Source organism: Ambystoma mexicanum, chromosome 2p (assembly GCF_040938575.1).
Source record: "Ambystoma mexicanum isolate Mex_15411 chromosome 2p, UKY_AmexF1_1, whole genome shotgun sequence".
NCBI lineage: Eukaryota > Metazoa > Chordata > Amphibia > Caudata > Ambystomatidae > Ambystoma > Ambystoma mexicanum.
Genome location: NC_090923.1, coordinates 61,760,084 through 61,775,699, shown reverse-complemented (window position 1 = coordinate 61,775,699; position 15,616 = coordinate 61,760,084). Strand labels below are relative to the sequence as shown.

Below are 15,616 nucleotides of genomic sequence, written 5' to 3'. Positions count from 1 at the left end.
ACCAAATTGTCATGGTCACAGTAATGAGCGTCTTATATATATATATATGTTGTATCAGAATCCCTTTGGCACATGGCGGCTAGGCCAGAGAGGAAAGCCCATAGGCCAAAACTGATGGCCATACAGTTGACAGTTTTGACAGTTCTTTTACAATCTTCACCTTACGACTAACGTCACTCATGACCACTTTTCATTTGTGCATTGTAATGGAGCAGGGTATAATGCAATGCTTACTATCATTTGACCCACCGTTTTTTTGGTAGACTTGTTTTTCAGGTTTATATATTGATGAGCATTTGTCTGAATGTTAATCTACTGCATAGTAGCAGCCAGGTATAAGCGACCCCATTGCGATTAGCCGCGGTTCTAGGTGCCTTTCAGCCCCACTGTTTTACAAGTATGTGAAGCGTGATGTTCCAAAGCAGTTTGAGGTGGAATTGTGTGTCTTGACCATATGGTTTACTTGAGCATGGAGGGATGACACCGCTGGAAACAGACTTGCATCCATGCCTGCTGCTGAGGCCTGCAGAGAGGATAGGGTAGAGGGAGTTTGGGCGTCCTGAAGAAGAAAGTCTTAGACGTCTTCCTACTGTGAGTGCGCTTGCCATCATTTGTCCTGCCCTGGGATGCTGTCATGCACCTCACAAGAGCTTCCAGCAAAGGAAGAATCATTGGTTGACATCCCGAGCATCTGGTCGCAAGTGCGCACCACTAGTTAGGTGCCATCTGCGTGCATTTGTACGTTGTGCTGGAAGTACCGGATGATATCTACAAGTGGACACATGTATGTGCTAAAATGGTGTAGAAGTGGAGAGGATCCGTGGGGGACCCCCACAGTCTCAAGGTATTATGATCTGTCAATAAAGGCAGATTTCAACAAGGGAAGGGTGGTGCCAGTGCAAGGAGAATGGAAGGATCCACTGTGCCGAAAGCAGCCGACATGTCTAGCAGGATAAGTAGGGCAGGGTGGAGATCATGTCCACATGGGTCACTGTGAAAAAAGCTTGTTGCACACACCCATTCCGCATTCATCCATTGCATATGCAAAATGACGTGCTTGAACTGCTGAGAGGTCTCGCTGTGCAGAGGGCAGTACTGCAAAGAACAGAGTTGGACTAGCGTAGCAACGTGGCAGGGCTTGTGGCAGCGGAGAAGACAAGGAAATAGAGGGGAAATGGGCAGGAGAGGAGCCTGGAAGAGCCAGGGGTTCTAGGAAGGGTGGATTTGGAAGAGACAGGGGGAAAAGAAAGAAAGCGGGAACATTTGCAAAAGGATTATGGCTAGACAAAGGAAGGAAGACAAAATGTGCACAAATGACCAGTCGTCTTCTTGTTCCTCTAAAAGGCACGCCTGGGTGGCTCCGAATGCCAAATGAAAAGGATCAAGGAGACTTTCATCTTCAAGCTAACTCTGAAATTGGGAAATTGAATGTTTCTCATTACTTTAGTGACTGAAGAAGGTTTGAAATTGGCCATTATTCAGTGGTGGCCAAGGACAGCGTCTTTAGTGTGAGGGAATAGAATGCCATGTTTTAGTCTTGCAGGACGGAGCCATACTGAATTAATTTGTTGATGAATAGAAGTCTGTTTTTTTTGTTTATTATTTATAATATAATGTATCAGGAGATCAGCAAAAAGAGCATGGAAGCAGGGCTTGTGGGGGATCCAGAGTGTCCAGTGGATCTGATGCTTGACAGAATGCCCCCAGAGAAAGGGATGAGAATATCTCACCCATTCAGGCCCCATTGTCACCTTTCTGGCCCATGTAAACTTCAGTGCCACAGTTCAACCACAATATCAATCTCAGCCCCAGTAATTGAACTATTCAGATATCAGAGGAATGGATTCATAAGGGTACAAAAAAAAGACAACAAGAACTAAAGGTAAAAAGGCAACAAGATATGCGTTGGTCTGCACACATATGCTGAGGAGTCAACTCAGATCCCAGAAGATGCAGTATAGGGGCCAGGGTGGGCGGCGGGGATGGGTTATCCCCCCTGCTTACGGACTTCCCCATGGCCTGGTGCACCCCTTGACTCTCGCAGGGCTGGCAGGCTACAACGTAGGTAAAGAAAAACAAAAAAAACACCTGGCAACTTGTTTTTGTACTGTATGCATGTGTGAGTGTTTCACTGTAATGCATGTGTGTGTGTGTGTGTGTGTGTGTGAGTGTGTGTGTGTGTGTGTGTGTGTGTTGTGTTAATTCAGAGATAGGGAGTGAATAACTAGACATTTTGGTTCAAGTTCTGGCTTTATTGAAATGAAAGAAAAATCCTCACATGGCCCTATCGCTATGGTGGACGTCCCTAGTCTGCAAAACAGGAAACCATGCTCGTCACAATGTCCCACAAACACAACTAGTCCTCTTCCAAACCTGTCTTTATCTTACTGGCCCAACTACTAAATAACAGAAAATCAAACTTGGCCTAGAGAAGTGGTTCTCATACCCTCCTTCTTGGCCTTGGCTGGTTGGTGTGTGACCCACTCCCAAAAACATTTCTATGGAGAAAGTCTCTCTTGAACGCCTAGGGTACTTGTCTTGGATACAGTTCAAACAAAATAATAGTTTCCTACAAAAGACCAGAATGTTCCTCTTAGCACGCTAGGCTTCAGCTTTCTAGCACCATTCAAACAAATTACCAGTTCATTCTATATAACAAGAGCGCAAAGAATGTACACCTGTGTTCCTCCTCAACGTGCGGCTCAATTCTAATAGCCCGGCTCTCAACTGACAACCTTTATCTTGCAATTCTTTCAACTTTCCTTCCCCCGTTCTTTGTCCGTCTTTCCATGTTGATGTGATATCGGGTAGGTTATATTTGTCTGTGGTAAGCTTACAGTTCTCCACCCTGTGTGTATGGTTGCGGGTTGTCTCCCTCTTTCACATATAACCCTTGTGGTTGTTTCAGCTTTTTTCAGATTTTCAGTCGACCCTCCTATCATATAGGCTTTGGGTTCAGCCCCTGAAGGTGGTTTGCATCTCTTTGGATTATAGTAGTCCCCTCCTGGGTCTTGCCTTGAGGAAAGTATTTTTTTATATACAACCCTTTTAGTTTTTCTGCTTCTTTCAGTTTTCGGTCACCCAACCTGGGATATAAGGTTTAGGTTTACCCCTTAGGAGATGTTTGCTTACTCTTTGGTTCCTAGTAGCCCCCTCTGGGGTCTTATATTCTTTTTTGTTGTTGTTGCTCTACCTTTCAGTTATGGCATGTGTTTAGGCCCACTTGGCCCCTTATGTACTCATTCCACTTGCTTAGGTTTTGGGTACTCTGTTGGCATCTCATGGAGTGTAGTCATCAACCCCAATTTCCTCATGAGGCTCTTGTATCGGTTTCCTCGTGGGACCCGTCCTCAGAGGAGGTGGTTGTTCCTTCTGTGTGGGAACTATCAAGGGTGGACTTGCCCATATGGAACTCTGGAGATTTCCTAGTAGGCTGCAGCACCCTGGGACTCTTTTCTGTGGTAACCCATTTAATTTCCAAATGTTCTCAAAGGAAAATACTTGGGCTTGCTGAAAAAGTGTAATATGAGTCCACTTTGAACATTATTTCAGGGCCTCTTTTGGTTCACGGTCCACCCCTGGGAACTGTCCTTTTCAGTTTGTCGGCTTCCTCTTTCTTTACCCGGCACGCAGTTCGGCCATGTTGGTCTGCTGCTTCAGTCCGGTGCAGACTCTCCCTCCCTGAGACCTCGAGATGAGAATTCCCAGAGTGCCTGGAACCAGCAGTGTGGTGCAGGCTCTCCGTTTACCACATATGCATCATGGTCCTGCCTCCAGGATGCGACGGCTATGCGCGGCAGCAACGGCTCATGCTCTGTGTGATCTGTCTGATGCTGGCCACTTCCAGGGGTCATTCTCTTCCGCTGCGGCTCTGCTCACCTTGCAGGTAAGGGGCTTGTCCCTTATATGCTTCACAGGGGAACGAGAGACACAGTTCGATTGCCCATGGAGTTTGTGGATGGGTAGCAACCAAACCAAGCATGGTTAAGGGCCCACTTCTTTCACAATGTGATCACCTTGCATGCATACAACAACCATGAGGTTGAAAATCACTTGAGTGCGCCAATTTGGGGATATATGTAGGCCTCCCAAATAAAAATATTTACCCTCCATGACTGACAAATTATTTAGAATGGTGGTGTTCGCCCAGGAACTGCCCACGAACATGGCACCAGAGCTCTCTCTGCCATTGAGAAGAAAAAGGCGAATACTGGTTGTCAAGGAAGCTTCAGAGTTTGCAAGCACATGTCCAACCAAGCCTTTCTGCCGGTATGAATTGGGGAGCTTTTGTAGGGAAGGCAATCTATGGTGGATATGGGAACTGTTCCTTAAAGAAACAGAACACAAAATGTCAGACAGAGACTTTATCAACTCCGGCAGCAAGGTATTGGTACAAAGAGGAAGCAGAGGGATTATTAACTTTTTGGCAACCTCTTTGAGGATTAGAGGAAAATAGGGTAAAGGGTGGTTGTAGAGGCAAACCAGAAAGAGATCAAACAAAACTTCAGACATATAAGACGATATTTTATTGTTTAGAGCAGGAGGAAAGGCACTGATATTGGAATGTTGGCATTCGAAGGTAAAGAAACGTGGAGTACCTGGAGATTGGTCTTGGCCATAAAAGGTGCTGTGAAGCTATGATGAGCACTTGACATTAAGAGTTTTATTTATTTATTTTGACATGTGTTAAGTGCACTAAACCCTCAGGCATCAAGGCGTTGTTACAACCAGTTGCACTCAATTATGAAGAAGAGAGGGGCATAAATGTGCCTGGTTGAAGAGCCAGTTACACAGGTTTGCGAATGTCAAGCGGATTGGGAGTTGGAATGTCAGGTGGGTTAGGTGAAGAGCCAGGTTTTCAGAGCTTTCCTGAATGACCAGTAGGATTGTTCTGCCCTTAGGTGAGTGGGGAGAGATTTCCATAGATGAGCTGCCACTGATGGGAAGCTAGCACCCCCACTTTCTATCGATTTTGATTTAGGCTGGATAAGTCTGTGTGTGTAGGCCCATCTAGTAGGTCAAGAGGACTGAGGCTTTGAAAATCTTTGGGAGAGGTAGGGCGGTGCAGAGTTGGACAGACATTTGTGAGTGATGGATAAGGTTTTAAAGATTATCCTTTCTTTGATTGGGAGCCAGTGGATGCTTCTTCTTGCTTCAGTTATATGCTCTCTTTTTGGGATGTTAAGAGCAGCACGGATAGCATTGTTCTGGATAACTTGGAGTTTGTGGATGTTATATGTGGAAGTGCCAGCAAAAAGGGCGTTGTAATAGCATAGCCTGGCTACGATGATGGCCCTAGCAATGATCAGACAGTTTGTTGGAGCAAGAAATGGTCTGGCGGCATTGATTAGCTTTGTGGTGTAAGCGGCTGAGGTGGCAATGGTGTTGACCTGACGTGTCAGCGAAAGTCTGGGGTCAAGATAAACGACTAGGGTCTTTATAGATGAGGAGACAGGAATCTGAAACCTATTAATGCTGAAATTGACCTATTGAGGATCTCGTTTTTTTATCACAGCTGGAGGACCAACCAACAGGATCTCAATCTGATCATCATTTAAACAGAGACCATTAGCTCCCATTAAAGCCCGGATCGTCGAGTAAATTGCATTGAGTGTTTGTGAGTCTTCAGGGTAGTTTTCAGAGAGAGGTAGAAGAAGTTGCGTATCATCGGCATAGTTGGTGTAAGATATATCAATGGAGTTTTGGCAAAGAGGTTGTACAGTGTGGGTGGCACACAGGAACCCTGGGGCCCACCACATGAGATGGAAGAGGGAGGGGCGCAGGCAAATCAGAGAAGACTCTGATTGATCTGTTTGCCAGAAAGGAAGCTATCCATGAAGTGGTTTCAGGTGAGAAGTTAGCTGCTGAGGCGAGATGGTGGCAGAGAATGTTGTGATCAATCACGTCGAAGGTGGCAGATAGGTCTAGTAAGAGGAGAAGGGCTGGCTTGCCTTCGTCTCTAATGGCGTCAAGTTGATTTTGTAGGTCCAATAAGGCAGATTCTGTTCCATGGCCAGGTCGGAAACCGGACTGTCACAGTCGGGGCTGGGCAGGTGTCCCCTTTACATCTGGGCAGTTTGAGGTTTTTGAGAATTGGGGCAACTTCCTTTTCTGAGACAAGTCTTTGCAGTGGCTTTGAAGAGGGCTTTGTGGGCATCTGATGGGGACTTTACCCAGGCTAGCTCAGCCTGTCGTTTCATGGCTATCAGTTCCTGTAGGTCACTAGTGTAGCATGAGTTGAAGTGGGTCAGAGTCTTGGCCTTCCGGTGTGCTAGTGGGGCGGCTGTGTCTACAGCAGTTGCCAATGTTTTTAGGTAGATGTCTGCGAGTGTAGCTGGATTGTTGGCAATGTGCTCGTAGTTTTCTGGTTGGAGCTCAGATAGTAGAGGTGTGATGCTGATCTTGTTGATTTTGCAAGAGCTACGTGCCCAAGTGGGAGGCATAGCAGAGATGTTGGAGGTGTTGACTGTGGGATAGTAAGTGTTACTACAAAGTGGTCGGACCAGGGACACAGGTGGATGTCATTAATATCTACCTTGCCATTGAGGTCCGCAATCCAGTCGAGGGTGCGACCTTCAACATGCGTGGGGTTGTTGACATGGTGAACGAAATCAGGGCTACATCTCCCCCTCTGGTGTCCTGTCTATCCGACCTAAGGATGGTGAACTCTTGGGGAATGGCGAGGGAAAGGGCATGATCTTGCGATGGCTAGTAAGTCTAGGTCGTGTGAGGTCATGAATGTCTGTTGCTTGGGCAGGAATGGACCTAGCGTTAATCAGTGCCCCCTTGGTAAGGGCGGCAAAATATTGGGTACCCTGCTGAGGCCTTGGTGTTAATTTGGCTTGTGTGGGTGACAAAGAGGCAGCATGGACCATGAGTATGGTAGTTTCTTTAAACAGAAGTGGGTCGGGAGGCCTAGGTGGTTTGTGAACTGCAGGTGTCTTTGTAGAGGTGCGAGTGGCTAACCTCGAGTTTCTAATTTGCCAAGGTGGTGTTTATGAAGAGTAAGTGGGGTATGTTCTCCTGCGCAGACACTTGTTTCTGGTCTCTGTGGCTGGGGGGGGTGGGGTGTTGTGTTTTATTGTTCCGTGGTCAATGCTGGGGGGCATTGTGAGTATGGGATGAGCATACTTGTTGCCGTGGCAGTGGAGAGCAGACGTTTTGCTGTTTATTACCAATGGGGCCGTGCAATTAGTCATGCAAATCGTTTTGGCGGGAAGCTTGGTAGGGTGGGTAGGCAAAATATGTGGGGAGTATGGGAGGTCAGGGGACCTTGCAGGGTCATCCTGGGCTTCCGTTGCTGCAACGGTGAGCACAGGAACACGGAAGAGTATTTCAAGGGTGTTAGGGAGATCACGGGACCAGGCTGTACCTTTTCTTGGCTGCGTTGTAGGTGGTAGATCTGGTTCAACTGGTAACCCCACGGGGTTGTGGTAGGACTCATGTTTAGCTGGGGAAGAGGCAGGTAGGGAAGTGGCAGAGCAGTATGACGATCGGCCGAGCGTAATGATACATAGTCGAGTGCACATACAAGCAGATCATAGGGAGATGACGTGGTAATAGCGTGCATTTTCGGTGCTCACTTACCTTAGAGGAAGAGACGGTCTTGATCGACGTAATGCTGCAGAGAGTTTCCCCGGCCTTGAGCAATGGCCTTTGGAAACGGCCGGCTACGTCTTCTGGCTATGTTGTGCCGAGGCCATTTGCTGTACCTTTGCCCAATCAGGGTGCTGTGTGCTTGCTAGGTCTTGATGGATGGAGTCTTTCGTTGTAGCGGTAGCCATCTTATCAGATGCATCTCCGATGCATTTTCTTAGAGCTTCTATGTGCTGCTTCGAATGAGGCAGTCCCATGGTGGACTCTGGTTAGCACTTTGGTATGGCTGTGGATCACATTCAGGGCTTACTTGAAGCTGCCGCTCTGGATAAGACAGGCCACCTTACAGTGGAGTGCAGTGGCATCATACTTGGTGATTTGCAATATCTTGATGATGGATTTTAGGGCCTGTGTGTAGTCACCACTCTGTCCATTTCACCTCACTCCAGTGGGAGGTCACCCCAGCAGCCAACCACCCCGATTCCTGACAGTTCACTGGAGAAAGTGTGAGTACAGTGCACCCCACCAATACTGTTGAGACGACTTGACAAGACTTGACCCTGTGCAGTGCTGAGAAGATTTTAACAGCACTTGACATTAAGAGGTCAAGAGAAATCTTGATGTCTTGACCATAGGAGGCACTGAGAGGTCTTGTAGGGCACTTGACACTGAGATGTTCTGAGATATCAGAGAAAACACTTAAACTTGAGCAGTGCTGAAAAGCCATAATGAACACTGTGAGAAATCCAACGGCACTCTCATATCTACGCCCCAGGGATCTTCTGTTCTAGTGTCCAGGGAAGGGCTATCGCTTTTGGATCCCGACCCTGGGGGTGAACAGCGAGGGAGGATCACCTGATTGGAGGGTCCTTGGAGATTGGAGAGAAGGTACCCGAAGGCGAGACATGGTATCCCCCCTTTCCTGATACTGACCTACCCCCCCCTCCCCTAGCCCTTATGGGCTATTGACAATCTCATCCCATAATCCCCTGTAGTTTTCCCTTAAGTACTGAGAAGACGAAGAGGCAACTAGGAATAGTACATATTTCCTATTATAAACATAACTCTAGTTCTGGACGAAGAGGAATGATCAGGAGGCATGTAGCAATGAAGATCAGGCATGTCATACTAATAATGGCCTCAAGCAGGGTCTGGCTATTGAGTATACCTCGTTTCACCTGCAGCCTGTTAGTAGTAGAAGAGAGTATAAAAGATGGAATCCAGAAGCACATTAGAGGTGCAGTCGCAGAAGGAAAAGAGAGTCGAGAAATTGCTGTGCTGAGGAGCGAGAAGCCGAGAGGCCGACCCGCTGACGAAGATCACAAGAGTCCCGCCGCGGTGAATGTGCAGGACTGGGAGCCCTTGTGAGGGACAGCGTAAAGCAAGCGCTGTCAGGGAGCAGAGGCAGAGCCGAGCAAAAAGGCCAGTGTGTGCTGAGTGGAGCACCCAGCAAGCTGGCGAGTTGGTTTTCCTGCTCGGAGAAAAGCCACCGAACAGAGCTACAGAGACACAGTAAGTGTCGGGAGACACTAGGAACTCTGGAGCATTCCAAGGGACTTTGTCAATGAAAACAGTCCAAAGAAGTAGTGAAATATTACACTTTCTGAATGTTGTACTGAATGAAAGGTGCTGTTTAAGCCCACACAATTGAAAACTGCAATTACTGAATACCAAACTGCATAAAAAGTGCATTCAAGCCTGAACAACTTATGAATTGAATGAAAAGCGCTATCCTGATTAATACAATGCAACATTACATTTACTGAGTATTGAGCAGCAGGAAAGTCGTGGTTTGAATGAAAACAACTAAATGCTGCATTTATGAAATATTGAATGAAAAGAAAGCTGTTACTTGATCGAACTATGAAGGGTTAAAAGACTGCATGAACATTCTGGGCCAATGAAGTATATCAAGTAACCCAAAGCCAGAAAAGCACCTTGTTTTTATTTTTATTTGTTTATTGTGCATTTGATTAAACATTAAAAGCCTTCAGCACATAATATACATATAGTAATTATAAAATGAGAAAGAAAACACATCCTGCTTAGATATAAAAGATACAGAAGTTGATTCAGAAGAATTAAGAGTTGATTAAAAACAGTCTAATAAATGCATGCAGTAGCAAACAAAGTAAAAACACTATACATCCATACAATTCATATCAACTCAATGCTAATGCACGACGAGCCTCCTTCCAAATATAGAAAGCCGAAGCTGTCCCTATAATTGAGCTGGCACAATAAATATTATTCCAAAATTGGTTAGATTCAATAAATTGAATGTGAGATGACTAGTGAGAATATTTCTTCAAGTATGGGATCATTAGCTTTGGGCAACTCGGGAGGACACGGCGAGAGGTTTAAATGGTGGTGTTACATAATCGGCATGTTCTATCCTTATACAAGGTCCCCGCCCAAATGCCTACGTGTTCCCTAGTGGGTAGTTTATAATCTAAAGTAAGCACCTTAAGAATAATCTGAAAGACCTATAAGGGAATTGAAGAGTTGTCTTGAACATTACTGAAAAACGGTTTGGGGGAATTTATGGTTGTGTGACCTGTGATGATAAATGTTAAAAGGTATTTGTACCGTGCACCGTCACCAATTGGAATTGGTCCCCAAGCGCTCAGGTGGATCTGCAAGCGAGAAGGCGGGGTGGGTTAGTAGGGTGAAGAGGGAGTAGGATAGTGAGAGAAGTGGTGTCCTGTTGGCAGCTTCAGTTCGGTTTCCACTGTGCGCTGAGCTTTGGTGCGAGTATCAAGTCGATGTCAGTCCTCGTGTGCTGTTGGTGTTGTTTATTTGTTGTTGCGGTGTGGTGAAGTACGTGTGGTTTGCTGTTCGAGAGGTGGTTGTGTGGGATTTTGTCAGAGTTAAGTATGCAGAGATTAGAGTTTTTTGGTTAGTGGGTTCTATGTCTCACAACGAACATTCGCAATTTGGCTTGATGCCTAGATTTGAGAGTCTTGGAGAGAGAGGGGCCCACGCTTCACAATACAGAAGGTTTCAAATATACAGAAAGGGGCCCAGGCTTCACAATACAGAAGGTTTTATATATAATATACAGAGAGGGGCCCAGGCTTCACAATACAGAAGGTTTCAAATATAATATACAGAGAGGGGCCCAGGATTCACAATACAGAAGATTTCAAATATAATATACAGAGATGGGGGCTACACCTAGATTTGAGAGTCCTGTATGGTGGGAGAGAGGCCTACGTCTCACAAAGCAATAGGTTTCAAACACAGTAGGCTAGGACGGAGCCTACGCCTAGATATGAGTGTCCTGTATAGTTGGAGAGAGGCCTAGGTTTCACAATACAGAAGGTTTCAAACAAAGTTGCCTAACATGGAGGCTAAGCCTAGATTTGAGTGTCCTGTATAGTGGGAGAGAGGCCTAGATTTCACAATGCATTAGGTTTAAAATATAATATACAAAGATGGAGGCTACATCTAGATTTGAGAGTCCTGTATAGTGGGAAAAGGCCTAGGTTTCATAATGCAGCATGTTTCAGAGTATAATACAATAGGTATAGTATTATAACAGACACATATGGTTTGTTATACCTATAATTGAAAGTACATTTATAGTGGGAGAATGCTAGTGTTGAGTGTTCCCTAAGAGAGTGATGCAGGTAACATTTTCATTTCTATTTTAATAATCACAGTTCCGTCCCAATGTGGCCCCATCTAGATGTGGCTCAGAGAAAAACTAAAGGTTCGCAAAAGTGTGACGCAGGCTAGTGTTGACACTACCGTCCCAGTATAGCTCAGTTGATAATTCAGCAGTCCCTACCCTTTGTAGAGCTATTGAGTAGTAGAAGCCTGGCAAACTATGTTCTGAGGTAAGGTAAGGGAGAGTGGCAGGGCTTTCTGGAGTAAAGTGATTGCTCAACTCCCCACTCATGCCACACTTAACCTGCTAGTTGCTGCTGGTTGATGGCTGGCCACTGGCTTCCCCTGCTGACACCTGCAGACACAGGTTGGAGCCGCCTCTGTGGGAGCCACTATTTGCCTTGGGGCCCGTAGCCGCAGGGGCTGCCGGGCAGGGGTCTGTCCTGGGGTGTCCATTATGAGGGTGAGATGGACCAATCAGGTCGGGGTGGTGCACAGTGTGGTCTAACAACTGCGCCTAGACCAGTAATTTTCCTAACACAAACATTGCCAACATCAAGAGTCAAATCACACACAAGATGTGTGGTTGCTGGTTTTGGGGTCTGTAATGGGTGGAATGTGTGGTCTAACAACAGCGCCTAGACCTGAAACCACTAAGTATTGGAAAAGCAGCAAAGAAGTGAGTATTGGAAAAACAGCAAAGAAGTGTGTGCCCATGTTAAAGCTAACCAAAGGACAGGTCAAATAGACCCTGTATTCTCTTGTGAACAAAGGAAACAAGTCAACTGCTCAGTATATACCTTGGGGAAGTGAGTCCCAAGATCACAGTGTTGTATGAACTTGATTACATGTGAACTTGGGGAAGGGAAAACCAAGACCCCCTTTTGATGCGAATTGTGAATCCTTGGAACCTACAGAAGGTAACTTCAGAACTTGATGAAACCTCCTTGAAACAAAGTTACATTGGAACTGTATTGAACTTGAGACAGAGAACTCTCGATGAAACTAAATTGCCAGTAGCTGCACATTTACTTTTGAACACTTATATTTGGTTGAGAACATTTCCCCACTAGATTTTGTTGTAGTTGTTGAGGACACGCATAGGTTTTGACACAACCAGACAGATTTTGGTTTGGACTTGTGGACACAGACATTCCTTAGATTTCACCATAGTATAGGGCTAGTTAGGCGTTAAACTCTCCTGATTATTAATACGGTTTTGTTTAGAAATATATATCTATTGTCTGTGTCATCTCTCTTGATACCATGCTTGTCTCACAACACTTGTTGCTAGGCAGTGCCGAGAAGCTGTGATAAGAAAATGATGCTAAGAGGTGCTGAGAAGGTTTGGCAAGCACTTGATTCCGACTGCAGAGCTGAGAGATCTTGAAGAGCATTTGTCAGGTCCAGGTCCAGGGGCAGAAGGGTTTTACCTGTGTATGTGTGGGTCTTTTTATTATTTTTTCTCAGTATTTATTCTGACCTTGGTTTAGGCCTTAACTCTTGTGCTCAGAGTAGGGAAGCTTTCCGAAGCCAAGATGGAGGAAGATAACATACATGCTGATTGGCTACAGTGAAAACAAAGACCCTTTGACCAACACTCTAAACTGCCTTTCATTAGTTTTACCCTAGTGGCAGGTCATGCATTCGGAGATCCCTTTAAGTTAGGCCTTGGAAACCCCAGCAGCAAGTTTTGGCTGTTTGTACTGCCTGGAAGAATGATAGAAGTGAATCAGGAGTCAGGAGAGAAGTGAAGGAGAAAGCAGCTTCAGCAGCTAAGTTCTTATTTGCTCTTGCTATCGTATTTGAGACATTTATGTTATGTAAATCAGCAGTTGAATTTTACCAAGACTGTGTACTCATACGTGCCTAAGAGAAGTCGATGTTAAAATATAACTGTTTCCAGGCAGAGTGAGAGCAAATGTTGTGCATTGACTAGCGCAGCGACACTGCCAACTAGAGGGAGACCTATGTTACTGCAAGCTAGCAGTAACATTTTTCACCTGTTTTCTAACTTTTGACAAGTTTTTCTGTATGCGAGCTTAGCGCGGTATTAGGAATGCAACTACAAAATAATATTTGTAAATAGTTACTCTATATAATACAATTATTGCAAACAAAAGCAGAGATTCCGGAAATGAAGAAGCAGAGTTATGCAGAAGCATGTGAGAGCAACAAAAGACTTAGGGCCTCATTACGAGTTTGGAGGCAGCCATGTCCTTATTGGGCATGGCTGTCTCCAAACTCGGGTCAGGGTCCATGTTCCCTGAATGGGGAAATACCGGGGCATTCCGACTTTGGAGGGCCCTGTATTTCCCCATTCAGGCAACCAGGACCTTTCCCATTCCCATTCAAGCCCCCATAGGGCTCAATGGGGAGGGAGCTAAAAACGGGCCCGTTTTTAGCTCCCTATCCCCCTTGTGGGACCCTCTCTGGATGTCTGGTCTGACCAGACGTCCAGAGCCGGTCCCGCAAGGGATCCTCGTAATAGGGCAGAATGGGTTTAACAGCGCCGGCACCTTTACCGGCACCGAGAGACCCATTCCGCCCGCCTCATAATGAGGCCCTTATACTATTTTTGAAGGCTGATGGAAGCAAAGAAAACAACTTTTGGACACCTTAACTTTTAGGAGTGGTCTAGACAACTGTTAAAAAACATTTTTAACACAACGTTATACCTGCAAAATTCATCTGCATATAGTAGAGGGAAATTCAGGTAAAGTTAGTGAAGCACCAGGGAATGACGAATGGTGGAAAGGTATTTGGGATGCATAAGCTAACCAGTAATTCTTTCTCGTCCCATGCAGATATCCTACTGAGTCAAGGCCTGGATTCTGAACTGTTTGTTATTTTATCCCCTTTCCCTTGGGGGTGTTCCGGGCTCAGCGTTTATAACTTGGTTGAGAGCATAACATCTTGGAGGGACCCCACTTTCCTGATTGTGGTGGCAGCACTGGCCGCCACCGCAGCTCCCCTGCCTCTTCCTTTTCCGGCATCCTTAGTAATGGAAGAGAGGCTCCGTTTAGAGCCCGCCTTCTACTACCATGGCAGCCATCTTGGCAAAGCATTTTCCTTCATTGAACAGGATGCTGCGCACTTCCCGCTCAATTAATGAAAATGCCTATTTCTTTTTAACAGCCTGGGTTAGCACTTTGGTAACCCGGGGTGCTAATGGCGTTCTTTACTCGTTGCATGGGGCAAAACATAAGAATACCAATGGGTAAAAATAAGACTCTCAGGGTGGCAGTGGGAGGCCAAGGAGTTATATTACTTCTTTGCATGTGACACTCAAAAGAAATATATTGCAGCATTAACCACCTCTATGCGGATGGACATGGCCCATCAGCCTGAGTCAGGCAAGTAGAAAGGAACGGCCTATCGGCCTGAGTCAGGTAGGCAGTAAGGAATGGCCCATCAGCCTGAATCAGGTAAGCAATGGGGAACGGCCTATCGGCCTGAGTCAGGTAAGCAGTGAGGAACGGCCTATCAGCCTGAGTCAGCCTGAGCCAGTGAGGAACTCGCAGGGGCTCAGGAGGTTTACTGGCCACTTCTTCCAACCAACATGGGGGGGTTAATGTATTAGCGCCTTGGATAACTGTATGGACCGCTAATCACTTTTTTGTAAAGGAAAATTGGCACTCCGCCAATAGCACGTTCCGGATTCTCTTAGCGAAAATAGTCAAGCACTCTAGTCTATTTGCTATTTCAATTGCTGAGAAGTGTGGGCTAGGAATCAGAACTAGCAGCATTGGGTGGTGCAGTAAGTGAGGGTTTGGTAGGGTGTGGAGGTCAGGGCTGGATTTGTGTTGGGGTACACAGGGGGAAATGCGGCACCGGGGAACTGACCGCAAGGCAAATGAAGGTCTTAGAAGAAGGGTGCAGAGGACCAGGACAAACAAGGGCTGTTGCTGGCAGATTCCTTCTGCGTTCCTGGCAACTTTGAAAGGTGGCCTGAACAGAGTGTGCCCTGGCACTACGTTCAAATGTTTCTGGTCCTCAGCACTAGCCCAGCTCGTTAGCAACCTAATTACAAGCTTGACTGGTAAGCAACCTTGACTGGTGGAGGTAAAGCAGTTCTATTGCTGACCCTGGCCCGGGCAGTGGTAAATGCTTGCAGTTGGCTCCAGATATATGCCACTTCTATCACTGAGATGGAAAGTAAACAGCCTGAAAACTAAACTGGTGACTTAGAAAATACCTCAACTGACATTTAAATGCTGCAGTTCAGCCAATAACCAATTAAGCAAACTAACTCCACTACTGCAAAAGAGATGAACATCATGGAAAGATGAGGTATCTCCAGAGACCTTTGAATTAAACCCATCCTAAATTACCCTATTAATACACACATTTTCTAGAAAGGGGGATGCAAAGCCAAGGATTTGGGAGGTAACTCCGCTCAAACACA

At 46.0% G+C, this 15,616-nt stretch overlaps 1 protein-coding gene across 1 annotated transcript in view; it reads right to left on the bottom strand.

The window, feature by feature from the left end:
• Positions 1–15,616, bottom strand: part of LOC138567708 (tubulin tyrosine ligase 3-like) — a 673,617-nt gene that overhangs the window by 144,066 nt on the left and 513,935 nt on the right. The window lies entirely within an intron of this gene.